Below are 24,973 nucleotides of genomic sequence, written 5' to 3' on the forward strand. Positions count from 1 at the left end.
TGCAACACTGAGGTTAATGTAGGTGTTAGCCAGGGTTGATACGCATGTGTAGTCCCATACCAACTGCTTGCCATTCTTCCAGGGGTTCACTGTGATACCATCCGGGCGAACAATAAGAGCATCAGAGTTACGGGGCGTTAGGTAACGGGGCTCTCTTTCAGCTGGGCATCCAGCTGTGGTGAGGCTCCTCTTGATGATGTTGTTAACTTCACTGTGCCTCGAGTGCCATCCCCCTGTGCTTTGGCAGAGTAGGCCATGGTGGCCGTACCTGTCAGCCACCACCTCGCCGCAAATACACCTATATCTGGTGTGGATTGGGGCAGCAAGGCGGAAGGCCACAGCAATTCGGAGGGCGTGTGGTGTGAGACGCGTGCCAGTTACCGACATTGGGGTTGCCAACAGGAAATCCCCTGCATGTGGTGCTGCTACTGCTGTGAGGCGAGCAATGTCGTGTTGTGTTGTTGCAGCACCCAGGCACTCTGCAGCAACTTGGTCTACAATGGGACCATCCCAGCTGGATTGCTTGTGGGCTTTTGGGGATGGTGGTTCAGGTGATTGGCCTGCACGAGAGGCCCACTCTGTGGCACAGCGTGTAAAATTGGGATCATGTACACCTGCCAGCTGATGTAAGTGGGCAGGTAGAATTTCCTTCACAAGGTCGTCGGATGCTGATAAGGAGGACAGGAAGGCTGGAACTGCGATTTGCGTTGCTGTTCGAACTCCGAGGCCCCCAAGTCTTACGGGAAGAGAGGCTTGTTTCCTCTGTAGGTCATCGAGAGAGAGGTTAAGGGCTTTTTCTAGCATTGATTTCAGTAACCGGTCATACTCACTTAGTTTTTGGCTACTGTAAGATGGTGAACACCTCAGAAAATAGGTTAACCTGGGGAGGGACAGACATCTGGTGATGAGGTAGAGTGCATCATGAGCATCAATATCCTCAATCCTATATATATATATATATATATATATATATATATATATATATATATATATATATATATATATATATATGTATATAAATATATATATGTATATATATATATATATATATATATATATATATATATATATATATATATATATATATATATATATATATATATATATATATATATATATTAGTATATTTTGGTAGCAGTCTTTCCTGTAGACATATATTATTAAATATGACCGAAAAAGTAAGATTAATAATTCTAACACGAATTTTCTCAATCTTTCGTACATTTCTTTTCACTGTTGGAGGTAAATCAAAAATCAATTCTCCAAAATTCATTTTTATTTCTAGTCTGACGCGACACGAGCGCGTTTCGTAAAATTTATTACATTTTCAAAGACTTTAGTTTACAAATACACAACTGAATAGAACTTACGCATCTCCGATTTTATATCTACATTTGAGAGAGGTGGATGGGGTGAGGTGGCATTAATAGGGTATTAATTTCATCAACACAAGACAGAACAAGAGGTGGTATTAATAGGGTATTAATTTCATCAACACAAGACAGAACACGAAACAATGTGTATTGAATAGAAGTGATTATAGAAAGCCTATTGGTCCATATTCCTTGATGCTTCTATATTGGAGCGGAGTCTTGAGGTGGGTAGAATATAGTTGTGCATTAATTGGCTGTTGATTGCTGGTGTTGACTTCTTGATGTGTAGTGCCTCGCAAACGTCAAGCCGCCTGCTATCGCTGTATCTATCGATGATTTCTGTGTTGTTTACTAGGATTTCTCTAGCGATGGTTTGGTTGTGGGAAGAGGTTATATGTTCCTTAATGGAGCCCTGTTGCTTATGCATCGTTAAACGCCTGGAAAGAGATGTTGTTGTCTTGCCTATATACTGGGTTTTTTGGAGCTTACAGTCCCCAAGAGGGCATTTGAAGGCATAGACGACGTTAGTCTCTTTTAAAGCGTTCTGTTTTGTGTCTGGAGAGTTTGTCATGCGTAGGCTGGCCGTTTTTCTGGTTTTATAGTAAATCGTCAGTTGTATCCTCTGATTTTTGTCTGTAGGGATAACGTTTCTATTAACAATATCTTTCAGGACCCTTTCCTCCATTTTATGAGCTGTGGAAAAGAAGTTCCTGTAAAATAGTCTAATAGGGGGTATAGGTGTTGTGTTAGTTGTCTCTTCAGAGGTTGCATGGCGTTTCACTTTCCTTCTTATGATGTCTTCGACGAAACCATTGGAGAAGCCGTTGTTGACTAGGACCTGCCTTACCCTACAGAGTTCTTCGCTTGCAAACTTGAGTTGTTTGCAAACTTCTACATGGGTACCATCGAGCAAAAAGTCTTAGTCGACATGAACTTGAAACCGGCCATATACTGCAGGTATGTTGACGACATTTTTACACAGGTACCTGATGTCAGACATCTGCAGGAGCTGAAGGAGGCATTTGAGCAGAGTTCCGTGCTGCGTTTCACTTACGAGATGGAAAAGGATGGGAAGCTGCCCTCTCTAGATGTAACAGTCATGGAAAAGAGCGGAGGTTTCCACACTGCAGTCTACACTAAGGAAACGAATATAGGAATGTGCCTAAATGCCAACAGCGACTGCCCAGACAGGTACAAGAGGAGTGTTGTTAACGCATATGTCGACCGTGCTCTCAGCCACAGCTCAGAATGGAAGCAAGTCGACGAAGAACTCTGTAGGGTAAGGCAGGTCCTAGTCAACAACTCAATAACTCATTTCAATAACTCATTTCTACAGCAATTTACATAATATTTCACTATAATGGCGTAATGCACTGTACTTCATAATAACGACAATGAATGCAATTAACCACAGTACTGTCCTTATAATCTGTAATTCCTTTCGAAGGTGATAACATAATTAATCACTGCACACATGTGAAAATGTTATTCAACACCCCGACATATACATATATATATAGAGATAAATTCGTCAATATCAATAATAATAAGATAAATACTGGGCACACAGCCTAACATCAATAACTGGTACACTTATATATATATATATTCTCTGGCATAAGTTATCATATTAATGTCACATGAAAGAAATCATCAACGACACAGTAAATTCCTCAATAATTCCAGGTGTCTACACACACCGTATATATATATACCGAGAGAGCTTTCTACAGCCTCACTTCTCACAACTGTGTCCTACCGTGACATAGACATTAGTGAGCCTTGCTCACGACATGAAAGATACTCTGGCTAAATATATAGCTGTCTAAAGGGGAATTGGGAGGGAAACTAGAATCACCTACTTCCACCTCACTGTTGTGGACTCGCCCACCGATGAGAGTTGAATTGCTGCTCCTGGTCCCGGCTCTCGCCTCGTTATAGGGAACGCCCCTACACACACACACTGATGCCTTCTCCAGGAACCCAATCAACGTCCCATAATAAACGTGTCGTCTCCGTGCTCTGTTCTCCGCAGGTCCGTGCTCCTCCACAACTTCTTGAAAGGTTGGAGTAGGTCTCCTGGCCGTCGACTTCTCCTCACAGCTACGGCTGCCAACCTACTTCTCAACTGCAGTTGTCCTGATTGCCAATTAGTTTTCTTCTCCCACTGCTTCCCGGTGGATTGGCCCGGCCGCTACTTCGTCACAAGATGGGTGAGCTGCCTCAGACGTCGCATACGTCACTGTACAGACTTCACTTCTTCTTCTTGCAAAGCACCTGTCCCTGGAGCACTTGTTGCTCAATATTCCGTCGATTCCTTCTTCGCTCCACACATGGAATGAAGGAAGACCTCTAAGCATACTTGCAGACTACGGGTGACGCGTAAAATCTACGGGAGCGGGGACAACTGTCAAACCTGACAGGACCAACCTTCGCACATCCGTCCACCTTGACGTGTAGTGTCAGACTGGTGGTGCCAAAGAGGCGCGATCTCTGGAGCCCCCTGCCTTCGTGACGTCATACTTGCCAGGGGCGGTTTTCATTGGCTCCCTGTGCCACGTCACTGTCAGTGACCAATCTGGTGCCACTGACGTCACACAGTTTTGGCGGCAAAACGGAGGGGCCAGCGCCATATTGGCGTCCTAAAGGGCCTATACCACAGGCCAAAATACTTTTCTTTTACGAATTTCTCGCCAACGCGAGAACACTACACGATCCCACATATATCAAATTGTTGCCCGCAACGTAGAGAACGCTTGGGGAAAGTGGATATGACTCTTACAGCAGGCATGGGAGAAATATAAGGGGGGGCGGGGAAACACCGTCACATAATATATATATATATATATTATGATATGAATTATTATAATATAAGAACATATATATATATATATATATATATATATATATATATATATATATATATATATAAAACCTAGAAGGGGTACCACCTCTGGTGCAAATGTAGGGACCCATAGCCTCGGAGAAGAAAATAAAGAGTACTCAGAGAAGACCTTGTGGATCCTCACTGAACACTTTGATATTTTCTTCTCCTACCACCCCTATTCTTTTGTTAAGTGTGTATATTTATCTAACTTTATTTATATATATATATATATATATATATATATATATATATATATATATATATATATATATATATATATATGTCGTACCTAGTAGCCAGAACGCACTTCTCAGCCTACTATGCAAGGCCCGATTTGCCTAATAAGCCAAGTTTTAATGAATTAATATATTTTCTCTAATTTTTTTTCTTATGGAATGATAAAGCTACCCATTTCATTATGTATGAGGTCAATTTTTTTTATTGTAGTTAAAATTAACGTAGATATATGACCGAACCTAACCAACCCTACCTAACCTAACCTAACCTATCTTCATAGGTTAGGTTAGGTTAGGCAGCAGAAAAAGTTAGGTTAGGTTAGGTTAGGTAGGTTAGGTAGTTGAAAAAACATTAATTCATTAAAACTTGGCTTATTAGGCAAATCGGGCCTTGCATAGTAGGCTGAGAAGTGCGTTCTGGCTACTAGTTGCGACATATATATATATATATATATATATATATATATATATATATATATATATATATATATATATATGTTCTTATATTATAATAATTCGTATCATAATATATATATATATATATATATATATATATATATATATATATATATATATATATATATATATATATATATATATATATATATATATATATATATATATGTCGTACCTAGTAGCCAGAACGCACTTCTCGCCCTACTATGCAAAGTCCGATTTGCCTTATAGGCTGAGTGATTTTCAGATTTTCAGATTAGGTTCGGTCATATATCTACGTTAGTTTTAACTCAAATTTAAATACATTAACTTATACATAATGAAATGGACAGATTTATCATTTCATAAGAAAAAAATTAGCTTTTTGACCTTCTTACCGTCACAAAATTGACCTTCTTACCGTCACAAAATATATATATATATATATATATATTTTGTGACGGTAACGCGTTGGTGTTCGGCTGTTCAAAGCTAGGGGTATGGCCTCGTCACATAGAATAAAAAAAAATAGAAAATCTGGAACTTCGCCTTTGGTAAGGTAAGGAGAAGACACACAAAACACAAGTAAATTTTAACAATGCAATTTTAATTACGTTAGAAAAACAAAACATGAATAAAATGGACATACAAATTCGTATAATAAAATCAATCAATCAAAATAATAAGAATAATTAAATGACAAAATGAAAAGTTACGTTAAGACAAGTGAGCAATAACAAGCTGTGCAATATACAATAAAATGAGAGGTGCAGGAATATTGGCTTTAAGCTATCACCTCTCTTAGTACACGTAAGCCACAGCTCAGTCTACCAAGAAGACGTGTTAACCGTATGAAAGCACTGAATATTCTGAAGACTGAGGTCGTAGCGGCCCCAGACATCAAGTAGTATGGTGGGTGGAGTGCAGTTGAAGCTAGACCCGCGGCCAATCAGCGAGGAGCCGGCGACAAGACAGGTAGTTTGGCGGTTTGAGGTGGAGCAGGTGTTCCTGGCTGCATACGTTTTGCGCTCTGGCAAACCTTGCTGGTGTTGTCGTTGTTGGATTTTTCTTCCATACTTGTTCTATATAGATGTTTATGTCGACGTCTTTTGGAGGGAAGAGCAGGCTCAATCTCTTGAAGGAGATTATCGTCACAACTCTCCCCCGAAGCCTGCGGTTCTGGAAGAAGTACGTCGTTATGTGGTGGAGTAATAGATGGAGTCGCTTCTACTTCATAAACTCTGGAGAGGGCATCGTCTATGGTGTTGTCAGAACCCTTGATATAGCGGATCTCCAGGTTGAAATCTTGTAAATACAAAGCCCATCGTAGAAGACGCTCGTTGGTGAATTGGGCTTGATGTAGGAAGCGGAGAGGGTTGTGGTCTGAGAAGATGGTTGTAGACCTGGCGCCTTGTAGGTACGGAGCGAAGTGTTGGAGGTTCAGGACGATGGATAGTAGCTCCTTTTCAATAGTGCTGTAGTTCCTCTGGTGTGGTTTCAATTTGTAGCTGTAGTAGCTGACAGGTAGAACCTCCTCGCCTCGTTGTTGCATCAGGACACCACCAACGCCGGTACCACTGGCGTCGACAGGAAGGACGAAAGGCTTGGTGATATCTGGAGAGGCGAGAATGGGATTAGAACAGAGGAGGAATTTGAGTTGTTCGAAAGCAACGGTTTGCTGCATGGTCCAATTATACCGTTGCTTGGGACTGGTTAATAGAATTAGAGGTGTGGCAACTGTACTGAAATTCCTCACAAACCTACGGTAGTAGGAGGCAAGACCAAGGAAGCGCAGGAGCTGCTTCCTGGTGGTAGGCTGTGGATACTGTTGGATGGCTTGAGTGTGTGAGTCTAACGGAGCTAGGCTGCCACTCCCAATAACATGACCCAGATAACGCACTTTACCTTTCGCGAAGGTGGACTTGCCCTGGTTGATGGTGAGGCCGTCTGTCAGGAGCTTGGAGAACAGACGTCGCAGCTGGAGCAGATGTTCACTCCAGGTGTTGGATGCTACGACGATATCGTCCAGGTAGGCGTATGTGTTATCCAAGCCCTGGATGACACGGTTGACAGCTCTCTGAAAGGTGGCCGGGGCATTACATAGTCCGAAAGGAAGGCGTTCATATCTGAAAAGTCAAAAAGGAGTGATGAAGGCAGATATCTCTTTAGCTCGCTCCGTTAGACACACTTGATAGTACCCCTTAAGCAAGTCCACTTGGGACAAGTACTGGGTACTACCAATGGCGTCAAGGATGTCATCTATCCTAGGCAAGGGGTAAGCATCCTTGACAGTCACGTTGTTTAGTTTACGATAGTCAGTACATAACCGCACCTTACCTTGGGGTTTGGGCACCAAGATACAAGGTGAGGCCCAGGGGGACTCACAAGGTGTAGCCAGTCCATGATCCAAGAGGTACTGCACCTCAGCACGCATGACTTCCTTCTTACTCGGGCTGATTCGGTAGAAGGGTTGACGAATCGGCCGGGTGTCGGGGAGCAGTTGGATGTCGTGCTGGGTAACATTACACTCTTGGGGGTCATCTCGGAACAACTCCTGATGTTCTCTGAAGATCTTGACAAGAGGTGCACTAGGATTATCCTGAAAGTATTTGGGAAGATCATTAAGGATTTCGGAATTAGAAAGCGCTGACTCCTTGTCAGTGCTTTCGGGAGGAGAAGCTGGGAAGGTCTCACTGTGGATGTAGGGTTCTGTGAAGGTGGAATAATTAATTAGGACAGTGGGAGGAGTACCATTATATTGCTTCAGGAGGTTGACGTGGCACAGCTGGGTCTTCCGCTGCCTATCTGGAGTCTCTATAACGTAGTTGTTGTTATTTCTGCACTCTTTGACGCGGTAGGGTCCTGAAAACCTGTTTTGTAAAGGTGAACCTGGGATAGGGAAGTATGCTAGGATGAAGTCTCCCGGCTTAAATTTTCTTACTTTGCTGGTCTGGTCGAAATGAGTCTTCATCCTCTCCTGGGCTTTCAATAGATTATCATGGGCAAAACGGTGGACTCTCTCTAGAATGTGTTGAAGGTTTTGAAGAAACTGGGGCACATTCTGATGCTCACTGAAGGTGGCATCTCGGAGAGAGTCTTTGAAAGCCTTAAGGGGAGTACGGCACTTACGGCCGTAGAGCATCTCATAAGGAGATACTCCTAGGGACTCATTGGGGAGACTTCTGTAAATACACATTATAAGGTCGATTTGCTTATCCCAATCCTTAGAGGTTTCACTACAAAACTTTTTCAAGAGTGCTTTGATAGTCTGATGACTACGTTCAAGAGAACCCTGTGAAGCAGGATGATAGGGGCTGGACAATACCTGTTTGATGTTGAACTCCTCCAGTGTCCTTTTGAAGAGATCACTGGTGAAGTTGGTACCACAGTCGCTCTGAATCTCCCTGGGAAATCCGTATTGAGTGAAGATCTTCAATAGATGTTTTACTACCGTAGCAGCCGTGATGTTCTTCACTGGAACTGCTATGGGAAATCTGGTGGTAGGACACAGGATGGTTAAGATATAGGCGTTACCTGAACTGGTCCGAGGTAAAGGACCAACACAGTCTATTATGAGTCTGTGGAAAGGTTCCACAGGCACCTGTATGGGAATCAGTGGCGCTCTGGGAATGGAGATGTTCGGTTTGCCTGCCATCTGACATGTATGACACTGTTTTACGTACTGTTTGACGCTATTCACCATACCTGGCCAGTAGTAGTCTTGACGAATTCCATGGTAAGTCTTGTTGAAGCCGTAGTGGGAGAGTGCTCCGTGGGCCAGATGTAGAATAGTGGGCCGCAGACTGGTAGGAATCACAAGTTGTTCGATGTTGGCCCAATCGTCATCCTCCTTCAGTTTACTGGGTCTATATCTGCGGTAGAGCAAGTCGTTCTCTAGGAAGAACCCAGGAATACTGTCGGGTTGAGTCTCAGCCTGGAAAAACAATGGTGTTAAAGTAAGATCTTCCCTCTGCAACTTACGGAACTCCAACTTGGTCAGATTCGGGGGTAGTTTCTGAGGGTCTTGACGGACAGCGGTAGAAGTAGAGTCAGCTGGCTGTGGACGTGCGGCTTGTGCACGGGTGGTCACGAGAACCGGAGGAGAAACTTCATCACTCTCTTGAACCTCTGCTGGAACATACGCTAGAATAAGGTTACTTGGCACAGAGTTACACACCTGGGGTTTGTCCATGACGATCAGGTTGGTCGGTTGCAGGTCTTCTGCCAAGTCGTTGCCTAGGAGAAGTTGCACTCCAGGTATGGGAAAAGGCTTTTCCCTGACGGCGACTTGGACTTCTCCGTTCACGTAGGGACAATCCAGGTGGACTCTGGCGAGAGGGTATGGAGTGGTAGCAGTGAGGTCAGTGATGAAGACAGTTTCTCCGGTGTAGACGATGTTGGGCACAGCCGACTTCAAGATGATCGATTGAAGAGCCGCTGTGTCCCTCAAGACCTTCAATTTGAAACGTCCCTCCGGATTTGAACCGTTGGCAGAGACAGTTCCAGTATACAGGTGGTTACTGAAAAGAGAAAGATCATTAGCATTAACACCAACATTCATCACAGGCTTACCGGACTTTGGAGGAGTTGGTTTGGGTTTCTGTGGGTCAGTGGTTCCCTTGTATTGAGACTTACCACACTTGTCTATGGAATGTCCATAGAGTCTACAATACTTGCAGTACAATTGCGAGCCAGCTTGATCGGTGCTCACTTTCTCGTAACTGTACCACGACTTCTTACTGGAGGATGGTTCGGGTGTCAGCCGGTGGATGAGGCTGTAAGTGTCAGCCGGTGGATGAGGCTGTAAGTGTCAGCCGACTTAGCACACTTCAGGTAGTCGGTTTCTTCTTTATCTGCTAAGTAGAGACGGACAGGAGGCGGCACACGCCTCAAGAATTCTTCAACTAGCATCAGGTTGACGAGTTCTGTAAAAGTAGAGACATGTGCTGCTTCCAGCCATTTCATGAAATATCTCCGTTTTGTGTTAGCAAACTCGAGGAAGGTAGTGGTACTTGCCTTCAGGTGGTCACGGAATTTCCTTCTATAACTTTCAGTAGAGAGGAGGTAGGCGTCCAACACTGCTTGTTTCAGAGTCTGGTAGTCATTCTCAGACGCCAAAGTACTGAGTGTGACTGCAGCTCTGCCTGTAAGATGGACTCTGAGAAGTGTGGCCCATTGGTCGACAGGCCAACTGAGTTGATTAGCAAGGGTTTCAAAGGTGGTGAAAAACACATCAACTTCTGCTTCTACAAAGGATGGCATTAACTTACTTGCATGTGATATATTAAAACTGACGGGAAGATTGGCAGTAGCTTGCTGGCGTTGAGTGAAGTGTGAAGTTTCCAAGGCGATTTCGCGTTGACGACACTCTAGAGCCAGAGTCGCTTGTTGCTTGTCATGTTCGCGTTGCATCTCCAACTCGCGTTGTTTGGTTTCAAGCTGTACTCGTTCACGTTCACGGAGTAATGCGACCTCACGTTCGTGTTCTTCTCTCCTCAAGGCAGCTTCGTGCTCTTGTTCTTCTCTCCTCAAAGCAGCCTCACGTTCGTTTTCTTCCCTTCGTATGGCAGCTGCTTCTCTTTGCTGCTCACGTTCAATCTTAACCAGCTCTAGTTTGAGTTTCATCGTTGCCAAGTCAGTTTTATCTGCAATATAGTAAGTTTCATGAGTTTCAGAGTCTATCTTACCTTGCTCTAAATAGTAATCCAGCAACAGGTTGTGTAGGTCATTTTTGTTGGCTTGGTAGGGAACTTCTAGTTGATACTCATGTGCAAGAGTTTGTAATTCAGTCCTCTTGGCACGACTTAAAGTCCCTATTTCACCTGCTGGATTTGCACGGAAAGCTTGGAGACGAAACATGGTGAAATTAGCAAATAAATGTAACACGAATATTCAGTTATAGTGAATGTCAGAAACAGGACAACGTGGCAACTGGTACCTATCCTGTGGGATCTTTAACAATTAAAGTTAAGTACAAGATGTTAAATGATTAATTTAAATCAAGGGCGCAGGAAATCTTGTACCCGGTACTCATGTAAGAGGATAAGGGCAAGAAAATCCTACTAACAAATGAAACAGAGTTTCGAAAACAAATGAAACAGTTAATTGCCTCCAAAGTAAAATTGGTAGTCCAAGGATGTAGGCATACCTTGCCAAGTCTCTATAGGACATAAAGCAAGTTTTTCCTACTGAAATTAGTATGATACTTACAGAATTAGCGAACTTTTGTGCTCTGAAAAAGTAAGCTAATTCCCTACCGTTGTATGTATCATCATCTCTGACTGACGTGTAGGGGTGCGAGGTGTCAACTGGTGACGAGAACTGCTGCTGAGGTCCCAATTCAGCAACTAAAGTTCGAGCTAGAGGAACAATGGCCCTCTTTGTCCTCCTACAGTCAGATTGCAGAAAATTGGGTGCACTTGACCCGGGGCAGACCACAGTACCAGGGTACCAATATGATGATCTGTCAAAAATGAGAAATATCCAAGGGACAAAGATGGTAAACACGAGTAATAACACTGAGGGAGAGATGACCAATTAAGAGTATGACTGCGGCCTACAGTCACCACGTAATCCAAAGTTGTCTCACCTTCACCATATGTTACTCTCGTAATGCACAATACACCGCACCATAGAAAAAATGAAATTGAATATGAAAAATAGTAAAGCTACGTTAACAAAGTTAAATACGCTTACCATAAATTACCACTTGGCACCAGTGCCTGAGCGAGGCTCCTAGGACAGGCCCCCATATAATATGTGACGGTAACGCGTTGGTGTTCGGCTGTTCAAAGCTAGGGGTATGGCCTCGTCACATAGAATAAAAAAAAATAGAAAATCTGGAACTTCGCCTGTGGTAAGGTAAGGAGAAGACACACAAAACACAAGTAAATTTTAACAATGCAATTTTAATTACGTTAGAAAAACAAAACATGAATAAAATGGACATACAAATTCGTATAATAAAATCAATCAATCAAAATAATAAGAATAATTAAATGACAAAATGAAAAGTTACGTTAAGACAAGTGAGCAATAACAAGCTGTGCAATATACAATAAAATGAGAGGTGCAGGAATATTGGCTTTAAGCTATCACCTCTCTTAGTACACGTAAGCCACAGCTCAGTCTACCAAGAAGACGTGTTAACCGTATGAAAGCACTGAATATTCTGAAGACTGAGGTCGTAGCGGCCCCAGACATCAATTAGTATGGTGGGTGGAGTGCAGTTGCAGCTAGACCCGCGGCCAATCAGCGAGGAGCCGGCGACAAGACAGCTAGTTTGAGGTGGAGCAGGTGTTCCTGGCTGCATACGTTTTGCGCTCTGGCAAACCTTGCTGGTGTTGTCGTTGTTGGATTTTTCTTCCATACTTGTTCTATATAGATGTTTATGTCGACGTCTTTTGGAGGGAAGAGCAGGCTCAATCTCTTGAAGGAGATTATCGTCACAATATATATATATATATATATATATATATATATATATATATATATATATATATATATATATATATATATATATATATATATGTCGTACCTAGTAGCCAGAACACACTTCTCGGCCTACTGTGCCTCCCGTTATGCCCAATAGGCCGAGTGATTTTCTTTATTTTCAATAAGTTGTTTCCAATTAGTTTATTTGAATTATTATTATTAAATTATATTAATAACATAATTTATTGACTTAATTGTGTTAGTTTAGGTTAGGTTAAGATAGGTTAGGTTAGGTTAGGTTAAGTACGGTTGGTTAGGTTCGGTCGTATATCTACGTTAGTTTTAACTCAAATTTTAAAATAATTAACTCATACATAATGAAATGTATGAGTGTAATGTGAAATGTATGCTTTATCCTCTCAAAAGAATAAAATATTGAAAAATATATAAATTCAGGAAAACTTGGCTTATTAGGCAAATTGAACCTACATACCAGACCATGACGACCATATTGGTCTGCCATCGCAGTTCTGCAGATGCACCTATGTTCGGTGAGGATGGGGGGGGGGGCAAGGCAAAGGGCAACTCCAATACGGAGAGCGTCATGACTGAGGCGAGTTCCCAAGGCTGCATTGGGCCCAGCAAAAAAAAAAAATCCCCGGCGTGGGGTGCTGTTACCGCGCTAGGAGGCGGTCTTTGTTTTCAGCATCAGCGTTGTCAATCATTCCTGTGACAGTCTTTTCCATTATGGGGCTATCCCAGTGGGCCTGCTTTTGGGACTTGTGGTCAGGGTTGAGGGTGTGCAATGGCGTCCCATTATCTGGCTGCTTCGATGCACGTTTGATCATGAGTTCCCGCTGTCTCTCTCATATGCTCTGGTAGGATCTACCCAGTAAATTCATTGGCTGCTGTACATGAGGATAAGAATGCTGGAAGTGCTACCTCAGTTGCCTTTCGTATGCCTATCCCCCAAATCTCACTGGTAGTGTTGCTTGGTCTCACTGACTGTCATCTAAATCTAGGTTGAGCACATTCCTGAATATTGACCTGAGGAGCTCATCATATTGATTTAGAAGTGGGTTGCCAAAAGTGGGTGCACACCTTAAGAAGTATGTTAGCCTGGGCCTACCAACCTAAAGGTGATAAGGATGAGCTAGCCCCAAGGTATATATATATATATATATATATATATATATATATATATATATATATATATATATATATATATATATATATATATATATATATATATATATATATGTCGTACCTAGTAGCCAGAACACACTTCTCAGCCTACTATTCAAGGCCCGATTTGCCTAATAAGCCAAGTTTTCATGAATTAATTGTTTTTCGAGTACCTAACCTACCTAACTTTTTCGGCTACCTAACCTAACCTAACCTATAAAGATAGGTTAGGTTAGGTTAGGTAGGGTTGGTTAGGTTCGGTCATATATCTACGTTAATTTTAACTCCAATAAAAAAAATTGACCTCATACATAATGAAATGGGTAGCTTTATCATTTCATAAGAAAAAAATTATAGAAAATATATTAATTCAGGAAAACTTGGCTTATTAGGCAAATTTGGCCTTGCATAGTAGGCTGAGAAGTGCGTTCTGGCTACTAGGTACGACATATATATATATATATATATATATATATATATATATATATATATATATATATATATATATATATATATATTCAAGGCCCGATTTGAAAACTGAAGAGATCCCTAATAGGCTTTAAAGGTCATTTAACTAGAATACTCATTATGTCAGAAAACTTATCGAGGGCAGCTCCAGTTGATTACCATCAGCTGGAAATATCTCTGAGAGTAACTGATCTCAAATTAGAACAAGTTAAGTCTATATATATATATATATATAATATATATATATATATATATATATATATATATATATATATATATATATATATATATATATATTCATTATTTACGGCTGTCAGCAGACTGCCACATATTATAGCCTAAACCACATTAATTTCATCATTAATACTTTCAACAAACACTATCAACCACCATTGGAGGTTGTGGCTAGCAAGCCAAAATTAACTGTACATATTTGTCTTTATATTTGCATTTTATAAGTACAAACATATATATCAAATTCCAAAAAATTCCAAAAACACAGCCTTGATATCACATTATTGCACCATTGCTTGCATTTATGCTAACCCTAAGGGGTAGGATTTTAGACTGTAATTGTACTAAGTTGTATACAAATTCAGCCTAAACTATTTAGCTACTTTCTTAGGTTGATCACTTTCTAACTAGTACTGTATTAGACAGTTCTGGTATATATATCTTATTATTTTACATTGTGCTGACCCAGAGCAGGGTGGGATTTATTTTTACATTAATTGTGAAATCCCTTATTATTTCATGTGCCCTTTTGAGTGCTACCGGTTGTCACTATACCAACCTAAAGGTGATAAGGATGAACTAGTCCCAAGGTACTACCGTAGTGGCATATGTGTATAACTCAATATTAGCTATTTATTATTAGGTAGGTAAGCTAACCTCCAAACGAGGTAGCACATAGCCTAATCAATAATACATTAGGTTATCATCACAATACTTGCGAGGAAATGAACAATTATCCAAGTTATTTCAGTAACAATTATTCAAGCCCTACAGAGCTTGAACATAGTCACCATGGCTTCTGGAAAACTGAAGAGATCCCTAATAGGCTTTAAAGGTCATTTAACTAGAATACTCATTATGTCAGAAAACTTATCGAGGGCAGCTCCAGTTGATTACCATCAGCTGGAAATATCTCTGAGAGTAGCTGATCTCAAATTAGAACAAGTTAAGTCTATGATTGGATCTTACATCAGTGTGTCAAATGATAGTGACATTGATTCTGATGAAATAGACCAAGCCATAGCAGAAACGTCTCAGTATGAAGATGACACCCAAGATAAATTTAATCTTCTACTTCGTTTAGTAGAAAACCACAAAGTAACTCCAAAGGTTACTGTATCTCAACCCAGTGTATTACAAGCAGAAGCACATTTATCTTCTTTGGACTTGCCCACATTTGCTGGACTGGATAAAGAGAATTGAAATACATTCTGGACATCATTTAATGTCCATATTCATTCTAAAACCTCTATAGAAAAGGTAACCAAATTTCCTTACCTTCAAAGCCTCTTCAGAGGAGAAGTTAAGAAAGTAATAGCTAACTTATCTCTCACAGATAGTAATTGTGATGTAGCTAAACAATTGTTGGAAGTTAATTACTGCAACAAAGAATTGTGTAGCTAATATATATTATCAGTTTGTATATATATAAATTCACACAGTAACAGACCAGACTCCCTTCAGAACTTCAGGTTAGAAGTAGAGTCTCTCTTGATTTTAAAAGCACTACGATCACCTTCTGTGGTTGTTCAATAAATCTCTGAACTGTATGTTTGACAAATCTCTCACCCTGTCCAAAGATGACAGAAGAAAATGTATATATGCTAGTTAGCATTGTAAATGTGTGGCCATGTCTGTGGTAGAAAATAATAATAATAAAAAAAAAAGTCTCGTGAAAGCATTATGTACTAAAGTAAATGTATCAGCTTCCGAATGGTCACTTAAATTACTCCTCAGAGGAAACTTCCTAGTAATATTTTAGCAGAAATCTGCTCTCATTACAAGACAGAGATCCTTTCCCTTGATCAGATATATGAGGGACTGAGAATCACTGTCAATAGACTAAAAGCTCATGATAAAATGAAATCTGAACCAAAACAGCCTAATACTGAGAATACAGTGAAAACAAAATTGACTTCAGTTAAGTCTAATAAATACAAATCTAAATTAACTACTCCCACTGCAATAAGTAAGAGTAGTAACATAGGTACTTATTCTGTGACTCTCTCTGAAACTGTACTTAATACGCCTGCTAAGACGACTAATCCTACAGGAGAGAGAGCATGTTTGTTCTGTAAGGAACACCTCACTTACAAGTGCAGTACCTACTCAGACCGTAATTCCAGGATTAACTGTCTTCAGAAATTACACAGATACACAAAATGCATGGGTTCTCATGACCCTAAAAACTGTACCGTTGCCCTACGTGTGTGCAATAAGTGCCATAAATGTCGACATCATTAAACCTTGTGTGGAGATATCCCACCAAGATCAACGAATCCTTGTAAAGATTCAAGCAACTCCACATCTGTACAATATTACAAAGTACATCAGGAAGTAAATGTACTTACTACAGAATGAGGTAATATCACGACATTATCAACAGCTCAACTGAAAATAATTAACAAGAAGTCTAGGATAACTCGGGGTCTTTTCGAACAAGGTTCTCAAAAGAGTCTTCATTACTCAACAACTGTTTGATCAGTTAAAACTGAAACCTTTAAATCAAGTGAAACTGAATATTTTGGGATTCTTGACCAATATTGGACCTTGTGATTACCAAGTCGTAAGAATTTTGGTGCGTCTAGGAGGCTATACATGCCCAATACAAGCCATCGTCGTTGACAAGATCCCATCTGATCTCCATGTATTAGGTCTTGGGTATACAGTTAAATATCTTAAAACGCAGCAGCATAAAGCTAGCTCATTATAAGATCAATTCTGACCGTCTCACCGACGTGGGGTATTCTTGTAGGTGCAGATTATTACCATAGGTTTATTACTGGATGCACCAAGCAACGTGGAATGAATTTGTTGCTGTCAGCTGGAGGAAAATTACTTACAGGACCAGTGCTATCCCAGCAAAAATCTACACCTACAATTAACTAACAAAATAATTCAATAGTGGCATGACTAGGCTTAGAACAGTCACCACTACAAATCAGAGACATAGCTGAGGATGATTCTAATCCTCCTGTACAAATTATGGGATTTAGACACCTTAGGTATCGTCCCTGAACAACTAAGTCCAGATGACACATGGACTTACCAACAGTATTTCAACACAGTTATCTATCAAGATAACAAATATTGGGTTAAATTGCCATGGAAGCTGAACCACCCACAGCTCTCTGTAAATTACTTCATGACATTCACACAATTAAAATAACAGATAGGCTACACAAACAACCTGGCAAACTACGACTGTATCATGAATTGATACAGCAACGACTTGCAAATAATTTTATAGAAGTTGTTGAACAAGCTAATAATAAATTTGGACATTATTTGCCCCACCAAAGTATCTTGAAGGACTCAGTTACGACACCTATTAGAATCGTGTTTAATAGTAGTGCCAAAGTAAAGGCAAATAGTGTGTTCATTAATCATTACCTATAAACTGGGCCGAATGTAACTGAACGTCTCCAAGGTGTACTATTGTGGTTTCGCTCAGGAATTTACGCTTATATGGCTGATATCAGTAAGGCCTTTTTGAGAGTAGGTTTGCAAGAGGAGGTCCGTGATTTTACAAAATTTCTTTGGGTAAAGGGTCCTAGTGATCCTGATAGTGAAATCATCACATATAGGTTCATGTCAGTTCTATTCCGAGCTACATCTTCACCATTTTTACTCCAAGTCACCTTGAATACTCATTTGAAGAAATCTAATAGCCCATACAAGGCAGAAATTAGCAACAACCTATGTCGATAACTTCCAGGGAACTACTAATGATGAAAACAAATTAGTGGAAAATTATCATGAGGCTAACCGCGAGTTACTGGGAGCCAATATACCTTTACAGTCGTGGGCCTCTAATAATCAACAACTGAATCAAATAATCGAGGATGAATTTCCTGAGTATCAAGTACCACATAAATTGAAAGTTCTAGGCATGGAATGGAATAATTCCACTAACGAATTAAACATTATATTTGTGGAAACTACTAAATCTCCCTTAACCATGAGAACATTACTCTTATGTCAGTAAACCATTTGATCCCTTAGGCTTACTTAGTCCTATTTTACTTAAGGGTAAACTCTTCATGCAGAAGTGCTGGCAGACGAATGTGGGTTGGGATGATCTGTTACCTAATGATCTGCAAGATAAATAGCAGCAGTTAACTACGGATTTCAACAAGCTTAGTATTCTGAAATTTCCTCGTAATGCTTTAGAACCAAATTTACCCACGAATTTGCATGTGTTTTGCAATGTCTCAGACAAAGCATATGGTGCAGTAGCCTATTTAGCAAAAACTCAGCAATCATTTTTACTTCTAAGGCAAGAGTGGCCCCAAGGTCATTACCCCAAATGGAGTTAACTGCTTTATTAGTACGTGTAAGACTGGCTCAATACCTGATTAAGACACTCAGTAATATTCACTTTGGTGAGATAGTAGTGTGGTCAGATAATGAGGCAATCTTACAATGGGTAAAACACAACAATAAAAAACCTCCCTACGTTTAGAACTAGCAGCTGACTATAAATTGAGACATGTCCCCACAAAGGACAATCCAGCGGACTATTTATCAAGAGGTTTAACCTTAAAACAACTAGTTAAATCCGAGATGTGGTTTACCGGACCCCAATGGTTGGTCAGTGGCTCAAACAGAAGCCACAAGTCATAGTGACCAATATCACTGTCCCCACTATGGATCCAGAACCCCCTTGATCTTTAACTATTAATCCTAACCATTATTCTAGCTTAGGTAAATTGCTAGAGTTACTCAAGTTGTATTTGATTTCTTTAATAACCTAGGAACAAATATTAATTTCCTAGTCCCCTCAAATACTGGGTCAAACAAGCTCAAATGGAGAATTATGGAGGAAATTATGAACATCTTGTAGACAAATTAACCAAGTTTTCTGGACGTTTGGTCTGATTCTGATAATTACAACATCCTAAGGTGTGGAGGACATCTGCTTCATGCGGAAATTGACTTAGAAGCAAAGAATCCTATGTTTCTGCCTCGTCACCACATCATAACTAAACTTATAGTTTTACATCACCATAAACATGGTACATTGCACGGTGGAGTGCTAGACACTTTAAATGATTTACGACCGAAATTTTGGCTTCCCCAAGGTCGCCAAACTGTTAAATCCCTTATTAAATCTTGTGTTATCTGCAGGATCAGTCGATCTTGTCCCAAACTAATGATCTCTGATACTCTATTTAATTTTGTGGCAGGAGAAGCTTGCTTAAGAGAATATGGAACCATCCAGAGGTACGATCAGTACTCAAACAGAGACAGTGCCACTGGAAATTTATACCTCCACGAGTACCGTGAAAAGGAGGATTTTACGAGCGCATGGTAGGCACTGTGAAGAAATGCTTAAGAAAAGCTTTACACAGACAGAAGATTAGCCTTACCGAGTTGGAAACCCTTGTCACAGAAATAGAAGCACGAGTCAACAACAGATCATTAACCTATCTTTCAGATGACTTCTCCCAGAGAGAACCCCTGAGTCCCTGTCATCTGATTCATGGTGGTCTTCTGAGCCCTCTAATATCTCTAGAAGATGAGGATCCAGAAGACCCTTCATGTGTTGGAAGTGACTTAGTAGATCGTTACAAGCATCTTTCGAAAGTTATAGGAAAGTGGAATGAAGTGTGGACTCGTGAATATCTAACTGCTCTGAGAGAGTATCATTATGGAGCTACAAGCCCATTTACAGACGAGGAGTCACAATAACGTGGCTGAAGTATGTTGACCAGACCACACACTAGAAGGTGAAGGGACGACGACGTTTCGGTCCGTCCCTTCACCTTCTAGTGTGTGGTCCGATCAACATGCCCATATAATAAAATACAATTAAAACCAGGTGATCTATTCCTAGTTGATAGTGATGGACCCAGGTCAGATTGGCCTATAGGCAAAACTGTTGATGTTCTTCCTGATCGCCAAGGTGTATTAAGAATAGTTAGAATTCAGTGTCGAGGCACAACCACCCTAAAAACTCTAGAAAAACTAGTACCTCTAGAATTAGCTGAACATGAATGTTCTACAGAGGTAAATTCACCCCAAGTTTAAGACGACAGTGATACTGTCCACACGAGCACACGTAAATCTAGAGTGGCTGCTCAACAATGTAAGCTGAAACTCAAACAATACTTTGATTCTATCTAGTTACAGATGACCATTTTCTGGTGTTGAGACGATCTCTAAGACCTGCAGTCATGATTCAATGACAGAGTAACTTAACCAGTACATGTCATTGTGACACCTGTTATTGAATTTTGCTATATATTTGGAGATTTCTTTACTTTAGAAAAGTCAATGTTTAATATTTAAATTCTGATGTTTCCCTGAAGACTTAGAGTCTTATCTGTTCCACAGATACAGGACATCCATTATGTACTTACTAATGTACCAACATACTAACCAAATGAATATAACTTCAGGGTAGTGAGACAGGTACGTCAGTTCTAAGACATGAACTGCGACCGGTGTTTTCTCTCCCCGGAGTTATGTTGGAAATTTCCAACATTTAATTACTAATCACTAGCACAATATGATGTATTTCCTGTATTAAGCATCATAATCATCTAACACTTAATTTTTTTTTTTTTTTGAGATATATACGAGTTGTTACATTCTTGTACAGCCACTAGTATGCGTAGCGTTTCGGGCAGGTCCCTGGAATACGATCCCCGCTGCGAAGAATCGTTTTTGAAACCAAGTACCCATTTTACTGTTGAGTTAAACAGAGGCTACAGTTAAGGATTTGCACCCAGTAAATCCTCCCCCGCCAGGATACGAACCCATGACGAAGCGCTCGCGGAACGCCAGGCGAGTGTCTTACTACTACACCACGGAGACTATAAATAAATTCCTAACATATAGTACTGTAAGAAGCAATTTTTGTACTAACCATTATTTTACCAGTGACTATAACCCAGTGATCTCTAACTCTGAAATTATGAACGATCTTCGTAAATACTTACAGGATTCTAGTAACAGTGCTCCTCTCATCCAACTATTCTCTACTCAAAGAGACTTGTTCCCAGACACTCCTCAGAAATGTACTGTAGTAATTCATTTCATAAAGCTACTTTCCGAAACGATGTCAATCCGTCTACCATATTACCACATCAGTTCACAGAAGAGGGAAGCCATTTTCGCCGATGTACAGTACCTCCTCAACAATGGACTGGCTTTACCTTCTGATTGGTGCAGTACCTTCTGAGTCCCCTTGGGCCTCACCTTGTACATGGGTGCCCAAGCCACACCGCAATGTAAGACTGTGCACCAATTATCGTAAATTGAATACAGTCACTGTAAAGGATTCCTATCCCTTGCCTAGCATCGACGATATTCTTAATGCCATCGTTAACGAGAAGTTTCTCTCACATATAGATCTCTTACAGGGCTGTTATCAGATTAGTCTTACAGAGCATGCTAAAGATAACTATGCTTTCACCACTCCTTTTGGCCCCTTTAGATATGAGCAACTGCCTTTTGGCCATTTGGACTTGGCAATGCCCTAGCGATTTTAGCGATCTGTCAACATCGTCATCCAAAGCTTTTGGCCTCTTTAGATATGAGCGACAGCCTTTTGGGGCTGCCAACATGTCATTCAAGACTTTTGGCCTCTTTAGATATGAGCGACTGCCTTTTGGCCTTTTGGTCTTTTGATCTTTGCAATACCCTTGGCTATCGTCCTGCGAGCTGTCAACATCGTCATCCATGACCTTGATACCAACGCCAGCCTGGATGACATCTCTGTAGCAATCAACCCCTGGAGCAACCACCTATTCCAGCTACAACGGTTGTGCTCCAAGCTTCTCTAGGCCAGCCTCACTATTAATTTGGGCAAGTCCACGTTTTCAGAAGGTAACCTGTACTATCTTCGCTATATCATAGGAAGTGGAAGCATAGCACTTCTTGGTTTTCATCTACAAGCTATCCAACAATACCCTCAGCCTACTTCACGAAAGCAGCTCATACGTTTGCTAGGCTTAGCATCTTACTATCGTCGTTTTTCCAGGAATTTCAATTCTTTGGCTACACCTCTCATCAAACTTACCAGCCCTAAGCAGAAGTACATTTGGACCAATTCCCAAACTACTGCTTTTTGAGCAGCTAAAAACATTACCCTGTACTAATCCCATTCTCGTCTTGCCAGATGAGAAGAAACCCTTCGTTCTCAATGCCGATGCCAGCAGAACCAGCCTTGGAGGTGTCCTGATACAACAACAAGAATAGATCTTACCACTCAACTACTACAGCTACAAGCTGAAACCTCGCCAACGCAATTACAGTACAGTAAAAAAGAGCTTCTTGCCCTCATCCTATGCTTATAACATTATGAACCCTATCTTCAGGGACATCAACCCATCACCATCTTCTCAGATCACAATCCTCTTCGGTTTTTGCAGCAAGTCCAGTTCTCCAACCAACGCTTACTGTTCTGGGCCTTGTACCCGCAGAACTACAGCATCAACAACTTTTTCATCACAGGCTCCGACCATGTCGTTGCTGATGCATACTCCCGAGTCTTTGAAGCGGAACCTTCCACTTTCACTCTCCTATCCGCATCAGCCTCTCAGGTGATAGGAAGAGTTTTCAGGGACGTTACATTATTCCCTTGCATAACAGTGGATATGCCTCTTCCAACCGCCTTCAACACCATCATGCTACGTAACTTCCCATCAACCTCCAGCCATACGTCTGGAATGCTCTACCACTGAGCATTCACTGGCCCCCCGTTGACCTGCCTCAAGAGCCCCACACGCCAGGTGATCACCGGCTGCTTGTCTAGCACTCGCAAATGACCCATTATTCCGCTGGCTGACAGTTCAACCCATGCTACCCGCCAGCGTGACGTCACCTACCTGTGTATATAAGCGACAGCTGGCGACACAGCAATCACTGCTTTACCTATTGTACAGGTTCAAATACCTCCACGTTTTTCACAGATTAAGGAGCAGATCAAGAGGAAAATATCCCCAACTATCAAAAGTCGCCACCGAACCAAAGTAGCGGAAGGAAGATCCACTGCGATATGGTACAAACAAGTCACTGGGTACTCCTCTTTTAAGCCTGGCAAAAAGATATCCAGAGACATTACAGTTGCCATACACAGACTCATACTTGGTTACAAGTGCTGCTGGGAGGTAATGAACCCAATAGTCAAAGAGTGTCATATCTGTGGAACAGAAGCAGAGGCGCTAATATTGCACTACTTACTGGAATGTGAAGCTACTGAAGCCCTGCGCATCAAACTCAATATTAATCCTATGACAACAGCTGCATTAGATGCACATTCGACCGCGACTACAATGATTAGAAAAGCCGTTGAGGAATGGGACTCACTAGTGAGCATTCTGCATCTACATCCGCCACCAAGATAATGTTATTAAAACTAGACTAAAACCAGTGCACTAAGACAGAAGCGAAAAAGAAACAGGGAAAAAGGAGGAATCCCCAACTCCATTTTAAAACTTTGACTCCAAATATCACAGTAACAAGGTTATCGCGAATAACCGAACTCAATTACGGGCTCACCATAACCCGTGCTACATGGATACTTCGTTCTGAGTAGCTAAATCTAAAACAACGACAACGACGCAGCAATTAGACTACTCCTGGCACTGTCTTGGGTCACACGTCTCTTCCCTCATTCGATGTGGTATTGCTACGATACATGACAGATGAAGTACAGCACATGTACATAGTATATAGTCACCCTTTTTGTGTAGAATAATGTAATTCTTATATTCATTTGTTATTATTGTTTAAGCAAAGTTTTCAGGCTTTGACATTATTATTTATGTTTATTACTATAATTAAAGAGTTTAATTGTTAATGTTCCTTGGTTCCCCTGCAACAATTCATATCGCCAAGGACGTAAGCAGTTTTATTTTAATTTATTTTTTCCTTGATTCTTGGTTAATGTGCTTAAGGCACACACCAGCTCCCAAGTAGTTGCTGAGCTACCTCGAAGTATGTCACACTCCTAATAATAAATATCCTCCAGAATAAAACTTTACTTTCTTGCCCTTCTACACTTTAAAACTAGAACCTCCACTGCAATTTACTACATCATATAAAATACATTTAACCAAAACTCGTGTACAAAAAATTCTTCTTAACTATGAAAAAACGCTAACCTCAACATTATGGAGCCTGGCAGAGACGGCACCAGTCCTGGAGAATATCTGTATCTCGGTGATGGTGAAGTTGGCACCCAGGTCCACCACCCACCAAGGGTACACCAAATAGCTGTCTGAGTGGTACATGCTGTTGTCATTTGCAGTGCCATCCACAGCCAGGCTCGACACGAATCTGTAGCAGTGAGGGGGGGAATGTTACTCATTAGTGGAGGCAGATAAAAATGAGGTGGCTGTTAGACACAGAATATTATTCGCTGATGGATAGAGTTAACTCCTTTATCAACATTATGGGAATAGCGTCATCTCTAGATACATAGTTGTCAGAGAATGGTGATATCTTAGACAGACTTGTGCCTGTGTACTGCAGTGCTGTGCAGTCCTTTGCACTGAGCTCTGGTATATCACCTTATCCCAGTACACAAGCACATTGTTTCAGGTATTTACAGATCAATGATTAGTCTGGCAGTTCAGATATCATGTGTGTGGCGACATGTGACATCTGACCTATGACATAAACATCGGTGGATTTCAGCGCTATAACTATGGTGTAGAGCGTAGCAAGTTGTAGGAATGATCATGGCTGACCTGACTTCACGAACGGTT

Source organism: Procambarus clarkii, chromosome 17 (assembly GCF_040958095.1).
Source record: "Procambarus clarkii isolate CNS0578487 chromosome 17, FALCON_Pclarkii_2.0, whole genome shotgun sequence".
In the NCBI taxonomy this organism is placed as follows: domain Eukaryota; kingdom Metazoa; phylum Arthropoda; class Malacostraca; order Decapoda; family Cambaridae; genus Procambarus; species Procambarus clarkii.